The following is a 12,774-nucleotide window of genomic DNA, read 5'->3' on the forward strand; positions in this document are numbered from 1 at the left end:
GAAAATATTTTTGTATTCAAGCCTTTTTTCTCCTTTGGGGATAAATGAGTTTGAGATTATTTTAGATATTTTCTTTCATGTGCTTGCTGCTCACCTGATTGCTTCATAGGTTTTGCTAAAGGATGGGGAAATGAACATGCAATATTAGGTTGTAGGAGGCTGCATTTTATTTTATTTTATTTTATTTTTTATTTATTTATTTTTTTTTAATTTTTTATTGGATTATAGGTTTTGGGGTACATGAGCAGAGCATGCAAGACAGTTGCGTAGGTGAGGCTGCATTTTAAAATCATCGATAGAGGCTGGGCGCGGTGGCTCAAGCCTGTAATCCCAGCACTTTGGGAGGCCGAGGTGGGTGGATCACCAGGTCAAGAGATGGAGACCATCCTGGCCAACATGGTGAAACCCCATCTCTACTAAAATCACAAAAATTAGCTGGGTGTTGGTGGCATGCACCTGTAGTCCCAGCTACTCGGGAGTCTCAGGCAGGAGAATTGCTTGAACCCGGGAGGTGGAGGTTGCAGTGAGCCGAGATTGTACCACTGCACTCCTGCCTGGCACCTAGCAACACAGTGAGACTCTGTCTCAAAAAAAAAAAATCATCGATAGAAATAGAGGTAACTTTGCTTACATCTTTGTGTACAGTCTATATATCACTAAGCTCTGCAAGGTTAAGGAATTAAAAAAAAAGTCGTATTATGATGTTAGTAGATTCTGAAACCTGAATTTTAGTTCTACAATGAGGTAACACTCATTATTTGCTAATTTACAGATGTTTAAGACATACTTGCATTAGCAGAAATTGTCATCCCCATCATTTATAAAAAACACCTTCAAATACTTAGTATTTTAAACAGACTTTCCATGGAAAGCAATGTGGTTATAAGTATTCTGTCCATGGCTGGCGTCATGGAGAACCATGCCTCTGGGCCAGGCAAATGGGGCACAAGGAAGCCCAGAGTTGGGGACGGGGCATGTTGAGTATGGCCTTGGGTAGCTTGATCTGTGGCAGAATTGTTCAAAATAGAGTGAGGAGCTAGCAATCCAAATGTCAGTACCTTTGGGGGTGTGGCGAACTTTAGCTCAAGCTTGACTGGCTAATGTGGACAGGGGTGATGTAAAGAAACTGGTGTAGTGAAGTAGGAAGTCTCCAGAAAGAGGAAGGTAGAAAGATGGGAGGCTGTTACCACTGCTATTCTGGGTAGTCTATATAAGGAGGCCCAGGACCATGGTGTGTGTATAGCTGAGGTTTCCAGAGACACAGTCAGGCCTTTAGAAAGGTCTAGGCAGGATGTCAAGGTTTTCGCCAAGTAAGCTGCGGTTCAGTTGTAATCCCATTCAGGGACTTAGAATATAAAGTAGAAGCCAAGTCACGGGGACTGGGTAAATGTGCTGCAGAAGGAGATAGCAGCAGCTTGACAAACTTACCCCAAATATGACTCACATATGCTGTGGGCCAGCAGGACTCACTCTAGACACCTCCTGCCAGTGGGACAGGCATTGCTGGAGGTTCCCAGTGCTCCAAGTTCAGCAACAGGGAAGACAGAATTTCAGAATTCCTCTTAAAGTGTCAGTTCTTGTAGCTTTACTTATTTTGATATACCCTAATATTTGAAAAGGTCTATTTTTTTGCCTATTGTTTTCCACAGCTTCATTCATTCACATAACAAATGTTGGTTTATCACTGATTATGTCCCTTAAAAAAAAAAAAACTAATTCTTGAGACAGGGCGTATGAGTAGTTACAAATGAACTTCATAGGTTATCAATTACTTGCCTCTCTGTATAAGATTATTTCAGACTGCAGTTGAGGTTAAAATATATCATTCTTTCATTTTTTGTTAATCCTCTAAATATTTTGATTATTCCCTTTTCATTAGGTAGAGGCACATTGCCTTTGGGTAATCTACAGGTTAGTGGGGAGACAGAAAACAGTGTAATTAATTTCAAAGGAAGGACTTTACAAGGCACAGCGGTGGCACACAGGAAAGTGTGCTCCCGTCAGCCCATCAGGCATCAGGGACTTGCCAAGGAAGTTCTTTACCTGGTCTTCTCTGTTTGTTCTACATGGAGTGTTCTCTGTGTTTGGCAAACTCCTACTCATCTTTTAAGGCTGAGATTACAGTTCATCTCCTTAGTGAACTGAGATTACAGTTCAACTCCTTTCTTATTTCTGCAGGCAAACATCTTTGTCTGCAGGCAAACAGTGTGCCTCTACCTAATGAAAAGGGAAGCCCTTGTAGATGCTTATGCGGCCTCTCTTGGTGGGCTGTTGTCTCTGAACATCTGTCTCACCGCGGACTGTGGGACAGTGATGGCAGGGACTACGGCTTGCTGATTTCCATGTTCCTAGATCTGAGTACAGGACAGGGCAGAAGAGCAAAGGCAGATTGAAACAAGTAATGGCTCTTAGTCTGTTCAGGCTGCTATAACAAACTGGCGTAGACTAGGCGAATTATAATTAACAGAAATCTATTTCTTGCAGTTCTGGAGGCTAGGAAGTCTACAATCGAGGTACTAGTAAATTCAGCATCTGGGGAGGGTCTGCTTTCTGGTTCACAGATGGCTCCTTCTAGCTGTGCTCTCCCAAGGTGGAGGAAGTGAGGAATCTCTCTTGAGATTGTTTTATAAGAGCACTAGCCCTATTCATGAAGAGTCCACTCATCACCTAATCACCTCTCAAACTCTCCACCCTCTAATATTATACCCTTACATTGAGGATAAGTATTTCAATATTTGAATTTGGTGGGGGAACACAAATATTCAGGCTATAGCAGAATGAAAAGAGCATTTCCAGCCACTGTTCACCTGAAAAAATTTGCTGTGTCACAGGCTGTCTCACGTTCCTGGCCAGAGTGAAGATTCTTCTCATTATTTAAGTTGGCCAGTTCAGGAATCACAATGTACTGGCTCTCTATATAGCTGAGAATGCCATTACCATTGAATCCATAATGATACCTGCTTGTGAACAGGCGATTTCTCCTGGAATTGGCATCATCAAGCTGAACCCATGAAACTGAAAATATATTGCACTTGGAAGCACTTCTCCACTTAAAAATATCCTGGGAATTTGATGGAATAAACATGGCTGAAAGAAGAAGTAAAGTCACATTAGCCACCAGGCTTCCTTTATAGACTATGGAAGAATAAATGGCAAGAAATGTTCTCTCACAAAATTGTAACAGGGTAATCTGAAGAAAAAAGGAACAGTGTCAGCTCACCAACTTACAGGGCTTTCCCTCTGTTTTCCATAGATGCCTTGGAAAGGGGAATGGTGCAGAGACTCACCGGACGCCTACTGAGAGCAAGGATTTAGGAGAATATCTCCCTTAAGCTCATGAAAATCTGTAAATTTGGTACTGTGATTTCTATGTATAGTACTTTGGAGCTTACAGAGGCAAATAAGACCAGAATCCAAGCTCAGGTCTCTGACACCAAAATCCACCATACTGTGGTGCATCTGATGTAAGGTATAAAAGAAGCAGTAGCCGCCTCTCACAGTCTGCCTTCCTCCAACCTCCCAGACAATTATACTGATTTTGATGGACTCAAACATCATCTTCTGAGAGGTCAAAGGTTGGAGTTACTTGTAATTTATTTTGACTGAAATAGGCAACTATCTGGCTATAGTTGAAAGGTATATGGGATTGCTAGGGTATATAACGATCAAGTTAGGCTACCCAATGGTTATGAATGCAGCACATATCCAAAGCTCTGTGTGATGATATATTTGAGTGGATTAAATATATTAAAAGTTCTCTTTTTCTCCTTGGCCACCTTACTTGATTGCTTTTCTGTCTAGGAGTGATTCACCATAAGCCAGGTTGCCTTGTCCATTGCTGGCCACTTAAGGTGTTGTAAAAGTTAAGATAGGTTATAATTGTAAAGTATAGTACTACATGATTTAAGAAAAAATATCCATGTATGGAATATCTTTAAAAGGCTAAGTGTGGTAGCATATGTAATTCTGACTTGTATGTTTTCTCTAGGCCAAGAGTTGGCAAATTATAGCTCAAGGGCCAAATTTCACATTCTGTCTCTTTTTGTATGGCCTGTAAACTAAGAATGATTTCCACCCATTTTTAGGTGGTTGGAAAAAACAAAAAAGATATTTTGTGAAATATGGAAATTACATGAAATTCGAATTTCATTGTACGTAAAGTTTTATTGGAACATAGCCACATTCGTTTGTGTGTAATCTATGACAGCAGAGTTGAGTTGTTGCGACAGAGACCATAAGATTCTCAAGGCCCAAAATATTTATTATCTGGTCCTTTTGCAGAAAACTTAACCCACCTCTGGTCTAGGCAAGAAATAAGTACTTATTTGAAAGTACATGGCAACGCATATGAAATTGGCACACTGGATAGTTAAGCTCAAGTGTTGGGCGTATGAAGGGAATCACTCTTTAGATGGATACCCAAAAGTATGGGAGGGGAAGCACCCGAAAAGAGAAAGTGTGTAAGAATTAAAGTGGCATCCTATGTCCATACAGCCTGGAAACAGAAAAGAAGGGAAATGCAGCTTATATATGGATGTGTAGTCTTGATAATATACAACATAAAACAAAGATTGATTTTCACTGCTGTTGTCCTGCCATACTGCCTGGTGTGTGAAAGTAACCAAATACCTGCACATTTGCTTGGAAGGATCCTTTCATTTCTCCCTTGATGTTCATTAGACTTACATGCTTGAGAAAATACCAAATCAACCTCTCTTTCATAGTTACTTTGTTTTGTAATAGCTTCTGTACCAGCTAAGCTCTCCAGTGATGAGGGGAAGAACGTGACTTCCAGGCCCCGGGCAGCTCTGCTGTTCTCTGACTCCTTGGAGAAATGGCCTCAGAGAGAAAGATGTCTGGTCAAGAGCCTACTATCGGGGATATTGCCCATTGTATGAGTGGCACTTCCCACCCACCCATCATTATCAAAATACACTTGGCTGCTAATTTCCTGGAAGATTCAAATGCTCCTACTTCAAGGTCATCTCAAAGGAGAGTTTAAAGAGCATCTCTCCCCCCCTCCCTTCCCTTGTAAAATATGTATATTTACAAGAGCATGCATAAATGGTCACCAGGGAAGATAAGCTATCAGAGAGTTGGGAGATGTCTTTCCTCATACAGTTCACACATCACTGAAGCAGATAAAATTGGTTTTGTACCTAGCCTCTGAATACACTGTTAAGGACTCTGTCCTGAAAATTGATCTATACCACTACGATAAAATTCAGAGCATCTCTTTCATAAATATCTAACGGCGGCATCAACAGCTGCTGCTCCTGCCTGGCTCCCAGGGACTGTGCTGGGGCAGACAGAGAGCGGCCTTTAGCTCATGGCCTGTGTGTGCACTATGACTGTTGTCAGAAGCTGCCTCAAAACTTAAGCTAAAGCATTAGATTGGGTATAGTATGATGTAAGCCTCAGTTTACAGTTATTAAAGTCAGTTGCCTGACTACACATGGAATGTTAGATTAAATCTCTGTTTTATTTTGATGGTAATAATAATAATAATAATAATGATAATATTGGCATCCGGGATCCACCACTTGTCATTTTCCAAACGCTGCATGCAGTTGTTTTCATGCCTGCTTCCTGTGGCCCTGAGTGCTGCATGTGTTTCTGTCAGGCTTTGTAACTCACTGAAAGCCGACAGGACTGCTGGATTTCTTTGTTCTGCCTTATAGGACTAATGTCGTTTGAAAAGTCAATGCATCCGTGTATTTAGAGTTAGACATAAAGACCTCACTTGGAAGCCATATGTGTACCGTATGGGGCATCTGTGAAACACGGAGGTAAAATAGTAGATAAAAATTAAGCAAGCATAAGGTCAGCTCTTAAATGCCAACTCTAATTGGCTATTAGACAAAACTTGATTGGACAAATATGGAAAGATTGCATTCGTTCCAATGTGGAAAAAATGTGAACCAGTCTTTACGTGGTGATATATGACCTTGGGACTGAATCAGAAGTCTGGCACATAGTAGGTATTTAATAAATGCTTATTATATAGCAGAATGAGGGATAATGAGCAACACCCTTGCAGCCAGAAGATGTGGTAACGAGACTCTGCTTTTGTCATTCACAGTTTCTGTCAACCAGAGCAAGGAACTCAACCTCAGTTTAATTTACACTAAGGAAAGACCAAGTTTCTTCCTCTCTTCCTCTCTAAGGCAGAGAAATGCCTCCTTCTGAAGATCTCTGTATGGGCTCAATTGAATGATTAATGTCAAGTACTTTGCAAACTTGCATAAATTATGTGATGTATTATTATCTTTAGTAAAATTGCTACCTATGGGTTGATTACTTAAACAAGTACTGAGAGGGATCCAGATACTGCAAGACAAAAGGCAGTTTATTATGAATTAAAAATTGAATATTTGGAAGAAACACACCATGCAAATTAAAACCATATGTATAAATGATATAATGATTTGGTGACATAACAAAAATGGTTCAGAATCATAAGTTCTAAAACTTAGGACTGGTTTTGCTACTCTCAAGTGTGTGATTTTTGTTTTGACAAGTTCCTCTCTTTGCTTTCTTTAATCACGAATAGGCCTGAGTGATTTTGAAGTCTTTTCAGTTCTATGATTCAGTGATACAGAGTTTAGTAGACTTCAGAGCATGTCAAGTTCTTCATTCTTATATTCATATGCATGTGTTTCTGTATACCTCAAGTTTTGTTTTGTTCCTGCATGAACATATTAACTCTCCCTTTTAAGGAGTCCCAAAAGTCTCTAAGTGAGATCAGAAGAGACAAATCACATGCCTGGACTTTGTGCGGCCCATCATTTTGTGGAACTGAATTTTTAAACACAGCTAAAGGTGTCTAAGTGAGCTCTCTGAGACACTTCCTTTAGCTCTCTCCTTTTCTTTCTATAGTCAGGCAACTCACAGGAGACAGGTGCATCTGATGCTGGGAGCTTCTAGTATGCCGGGATCTTGCCAGTGATTCTCTCTGGGCTCTTTGTCTGGTTGAACCGTGGATGGAAATCTCTGGTGGTCACAGCTCATGGAGACTTGATTTACCTTTCAATGAGGGATGATTTGTAAGGAGCCAATGGAGGCTAAAATTTTGATTTAAGCAAATGGCAGTCAACTAAGTAATTTCTGGAGGAAAATGACGGAGGTCTCTAAAGTTGGGGTGGGGAGGTGTTGTGTGATGTCAGCAGACCTGTAACTGTTGTTCTTCTCACTCCTGCCACATAGAAATGAGTTTCTGAAGACTTGAATTTGCATTTTGAAATGATTCTGTTGTTTAAATGTCTTAGGTGGTCTCCTTACTTGTTAGGAAGATAAAACATGCATGAACAGAGGGAGGCTAAGTAACTGGTGGTTTATTGTACAAATTTAGAAAAATGTTACTTATCTCTAAAAAATTATATTTCTAAAAACTCCCATGATGAGGGTGCTCCTGCTTCTTACTACTACTATAACTACTGCTACTATTACTTCTATTAAATACTGAGATGATTTGGCGATCATGTACGCCAAAATTCATCTTAATACCGTCCCATTTCTGTTTATTGGGCCTCTTTCTGGAAAGCAGTTTGAGTCCTTGGGCTCTTTCTTGAGGGAGGTTAATAGTGAAATAAACAATTATGCACCAGGGAGGGAAAACATAAAAACCAAAATAAAACATAACTATCATATCTCATTTGGTGTTCTCTCTGAAGTCTCTTTTATCTAGAATTCACTTATGCTAACCCGAGGCCTGTGGTCTTATTTAATATCAGCCGGTAATAAAGAGCCCTTCAGCTAAATATGGTCATATTCCACTATTAACTGCAGCTCTTGAAGCAGTCATCGAGGGAAGGAGAGTGGGAACCCTTCAATGTCAAGACGTTTAGAGGCACTCTAGCATCAATCAAGATGCACGTTCGCTAAGTGCCTGCTTTCATTTACATGAAATATTCATACAGCATTCCGTTTTGCTTTTCTCTCTCCTAATCATCACTTTTCGGAAGAAGCTACAATCATCTCAGTTAGGGGAGGGTGTTATGGGACGTGCTCTACCTTTCAAAGTCAGGCTTCCTGCAGATAGCTAGTTCTGTAATGAGGCAGCAGACTGCATAGACCGCCAAAGGTCTCCCTCACAGAGGCTGGCCTTGTTATCATGTACTATTCATCTTCAAGTATACAACTTAGTGCAAATGAAAGTAATTAATTAACCATAGCAAACCTGTCAAAAAGCTGTTTAGGATTTTGACAGAAAAAAAATTTAACATTTGCTTTAAGTGGAGAACAAACATCCTAGTTCAGAAAATTCAGAAGCAATTCTATTTTATGCAAGCTTTTCCATTATTGCTGCCTCTTAATTATATAAGCAGCATTTACATTAATTTTTAGTCCTTTTGATTTATATTAATTGTATGATGCTTTTAAAGTTGTTACAAGATTTTTTTTTTCTTAAAGAAAGCACTTGGGTGAGAAAATTTGTCCCTATATAAATAATTTCAAAAGTAGATTTTGGTCATCGAAATTATGATTAAGAGTACATGGTAACTGGGGAGTACCTTCTTTTTTCCCTGCATCATTCCTTCCCTCTTTTCCTCCTTTGTTCTCTCCTTTCCTCCTTCCAAAACAGCAATTTAAGTGTATATTACTGAATATTTTCCCTTAAATATTAAATTAGTTCCCAGGAATGACGTGTGTGTGATACAACCAGTGATGTACTTGTTTGCTTATAGCCGTTAAGACTATTTCATATGCCATTGTTTCTGATGCATACAGAAAAGGGTTAATCTTCTGGGTAAGAGTTCTGAGCTATTATTCTAGTGATTACGATTTATTTCAAAAGATTTTTCTGTGTTTTATTCATTTCTCTTTGGCTATCCTGGTCTGACTGTGGCATAAGGAGATACAGGAGTTGTTCTTTGCTTGTGAAGAATGTCTTTTGCAAATGAATTTTTACATTAAAAGAGAAATGCCAGGTTAATCGTTAAAGTCTAACAACAGAGTAAACATGCAATGTTTTTGCCTAGAGTGGTGCATCTTTTTTACAGACAGCATTTCATAATCAGTATACACCAGAAAGGTGCTCATTTTTAAAGTTAGAAATGTTCATGGTCCTGAAACAGTTTATTCTGCTTGTCTGTTTAACTCTTCGTACTATATCAACTGAAATAGCAACCTAAGTAGCCAGTGATGAGCTTGCTTTACATTTAGGTCATTAGTTTCCTGCTTTAGAACACATTGCCAAAATTATAGCTGATTGCCCAGAGATAGAAAATAAACGGCAAATTTTGGTAAAACTCTGTACAAGATTCTCAAATATTAGTGCTATCTCTGTGCATTTTAACACAGTCTTTTACGAATATTTGTTTACTTTTTGACCCATTTAAAATTGGAGTCATTTTTTGAGTTAAACTATCTTTCTCTAAATAATGCAAAATACCCTAAAAATTATACATTTTTTAAAAAAATTCTACATTTCAATGATTTGTGCTCTTGTGGATTAAAATGTGGATAATGTAAAGCAATTGGAAACAATTCAGGTCAATGATCTTTAGTTACCTTAAGTAAAGAAACAATCATACTTACACATAAAGTACAATTGTGATTTTCCAAAGTGAAAAAAAAATGTCGTATGTGAACATTTTGGAAAATTACATATACTTTTTTCCATTGTCAAAATGGCTAGGAATTTTTTTCCGAACTGAATTTTAATCCATTTTCAGATTTTCAGGTTGTCCTCTACTCTATGATCAGCTTGCTTAAAATAAACAATTAGGCTGGCACAGTGGCTCATGCCTGTAATTCCAGCACTTTGGGAGCAGAGGTGGGTGGATCACTTGAGGCCAGGAGTTTGAGTCCAGCCTGGCCAACACAGTGAAATCTCATCTATTCTAAATGTACAAAAATTAGCCAGGCATGGTGGCGCATGCCTGAAATCCCAGCTACCTGGGAGGCTGAGGCACGAGACTGCCTGGAACCCGGGAGGGGGAGGCTGCAGTGATCTGATATCCTGCCACTGCACTCCGGCCTGAGTGATAGAGTGAGACCCTGTCTCATAAAATAAAGTAAAATAAAATAAAATAAATAAGTGGTATAGAATACTGAGAGCATTGATTACCAGGAGTTTCACAGTATCTTTAGTTTTATATTTTATTTTGTGGCTACATTTTTTTCTTTACTCTGGCTAAATACATTTTTTCTTTTCTTTTCCTTTGCTACTTAAACTTGTTAACAACTTGAAAACGTTTAATCTTTATTTTTGCTTTAAAAGTACTTTTCTAGGAAAAAATAGAGTCATAAAAGTTGATACTTCAAGCTACAACAAAAGTGGCCAAAAGAATTGCAAAGAGAACATAATTTGGGGGTGATTTAAAAGATGTGGGAGCTTGGAATATAAAAATACCATGGGGTTTAAGATCCAGTATGTTAAACATTCAAATGTAAATAATGATTCTAGAACAAGTACCTTCTAAACATTAACAAGTTGCCAAGTATGTTAACACCCACGGTTCTGCCCATCTTGAATACATTTAAAGCCATTTAGAACAGCGGAATTGCAGTATTTTGTAAAAGTTAGTCATAAGTGGCACAATCCATTATCTCACCCCCTCCTTGCCCCACCGTGTGACTTTTCAAGTTGATGTACTTCTACTTTATGAAGTGAGATTATTGTGCACATATTTAAAGATTCCAAGTAACGAACATAAAATAAGATATTTCCCTTTACCCCCCATAAAATGCAGGTTGGCTCAAATTTCAAGTTTGCTGAAACTGGCTGAAGTCTGAGGGGCTTGAGTCATATGTAACCCATCATACCTGTGGGGTATCTTTAATCCCTGCAAGTAGTGAGAATTTATGTACATTGTTAGTTTTTGATCATGACAATGGTTTTCACTATAACTCTCTAGGCGACATAAAAGAATTGGTTTTCCCTTGTTCTTTTTCCTATAGGACTCTCAAAATAGGGAATACTGTGAGCTCTGAAGTTCAGGGTGGGTTTTGTGAAAGTAACTTTTCATGGATGGAAGGAGAGGTGTATGTGGGGATAATGATTTCTTCCGCAGTTTTTTGGCAAGATGGATTGGCTATCGGTATAAAATGAAGGTCTTTTTTCCTTTTCAAATAAGCTGTCTGATTATTAGTTTATTTGAAAATTGCTCAGCTCCTTTGCTTGGGTTGAGATTTGATTTCAAGGCAATAGTCATCATTAATAAATAAAATGGCATTCCATATGGCAGCACACATGCAATAATTGCTATTTCAAATTAATATCATTCCCACTATGCAATCACTTTAGGAGGACTTGAGGTTGATTTGTTCAAAGGCCCTTATTATAATCTACCCTTGTATTAGTTTCCAAATTCTTCTTGCTCTTTTTGAAAATAGAAATGATGTCTTATTTAATCTTTTTTGTTCTCTTTTTAAAACAGCTTTATTGAGGTATAATTTACATACCATAAAATTCAGCCATCCTAAATGTACAGCTCACTAAGTGTTAGTAAATTTACAGAGTTGTGTATCATTATCACAATCCAATTTTAAAACATTTCCATTATCTCAAAAAGAAACCTCATACCCATTTAGAATTAATCCCTGTTCCCAACCCTATTCCCAAACTACCTCTATTTTACTTTCTGCTACTACAGATTTCCCTTTTCTGGATATTTCATATAAATGGGATCATATATATCCTTTTACATCCGGCTTTTTTCACTTAACATGTTTCAAACATCCAACTTTGTTTTAGTGTGTGTCAATAGTTGGTTCCTTTTTATTGCAGAATAGTTTTCTATTTTATGGTGACAACAAATTTTGGTTATCCATTCACCAGTTAATGGACATTTGGATTGTGTCTACTTTTTGGCTATTATCAATAATGGTGCTGTCAAAATTCTTTAGAATATTAGCAAATCTTTACCAGTTGAACATAGCTCTGGTTTCAGAGAGAAGGATAAAGTTACTCGACGCCCAATTGATATGGCAAATAAATAGAGTGAAAGTGTTGGCTGCTATTGAAAATAAAGTATCACTGTAGAAAAGATCCATGATTCATGTGGTTTGTCCGTTGTATAAGGAATTTCTAAAGAGCAGTTATCATTTTTAAAATGTTTAGTTTTCAGTTATTTTAAAGTATATAATAAATTATTGTCAACTGCAGTCATTGTATTGTGCCGCCCAATACGAGACATTATTCATTGTATCTGACTGGTATGTTTGTACCCATTACCCATTTTCACTTTATTGCTCCTCCCCACTTTGTTACACCTTCCAGCCTCTGGCAAGCATCATTCCAATTTTTAACATCATGAGTTCATTTTTCTTTAAGGTCCCATATATGAGTGAGAACATGTGATATTTATCTTGGTGTTCCTGGCTTATTTCACTTAATGTAACATCCTCTGGTCCCATCCATCTTGTTGCAAATGACAGGATTTCTTTCTTTTTTTCTTTTTGAGGCAAAGCTTCCCTCTGTCATTCAGGCTAGAGTACAGTGGCACCATCTCGGCTCACTGCAACCTCCACTCCGAGATTCAAGTGATTCTTCTGCCTCAGCCTCTGGGGTAGCTGGGATTACAGGCATGCACCACCATACCCAGCTAATTTTTATATATTTATTAGAGATGGGGTTTCGCCATGTTGGCCAGGCTGGTCTCAAACTCTTGGCCTCAAGTGATCCACTCGCCTCTGCCTCCCGAAGTGTTGGGATTGCAGGTGTGAGCCATTGTAATTTGCACTGTAGATATATACTACATTTACTTTATGTCTTCATCCACTGATGGATACTTAGGTTGCTTCCATATATTGACTATTATGAATAGA

Source organism: Callithrix jacchus, chromosome 8 (assembly GCF_049354715.1).
Source record: "Callithrix jacchus isolate 240 chromosome 8, calJac240_pri, whole genome shotgun sequence".
Classification (NCBI taxonomy): domain Eukaryota; kingdom Metazoa; phylum Chordata; class Mammalia; order Primates; family Cebidae; genus Callithrix; species Callithrix jacchus.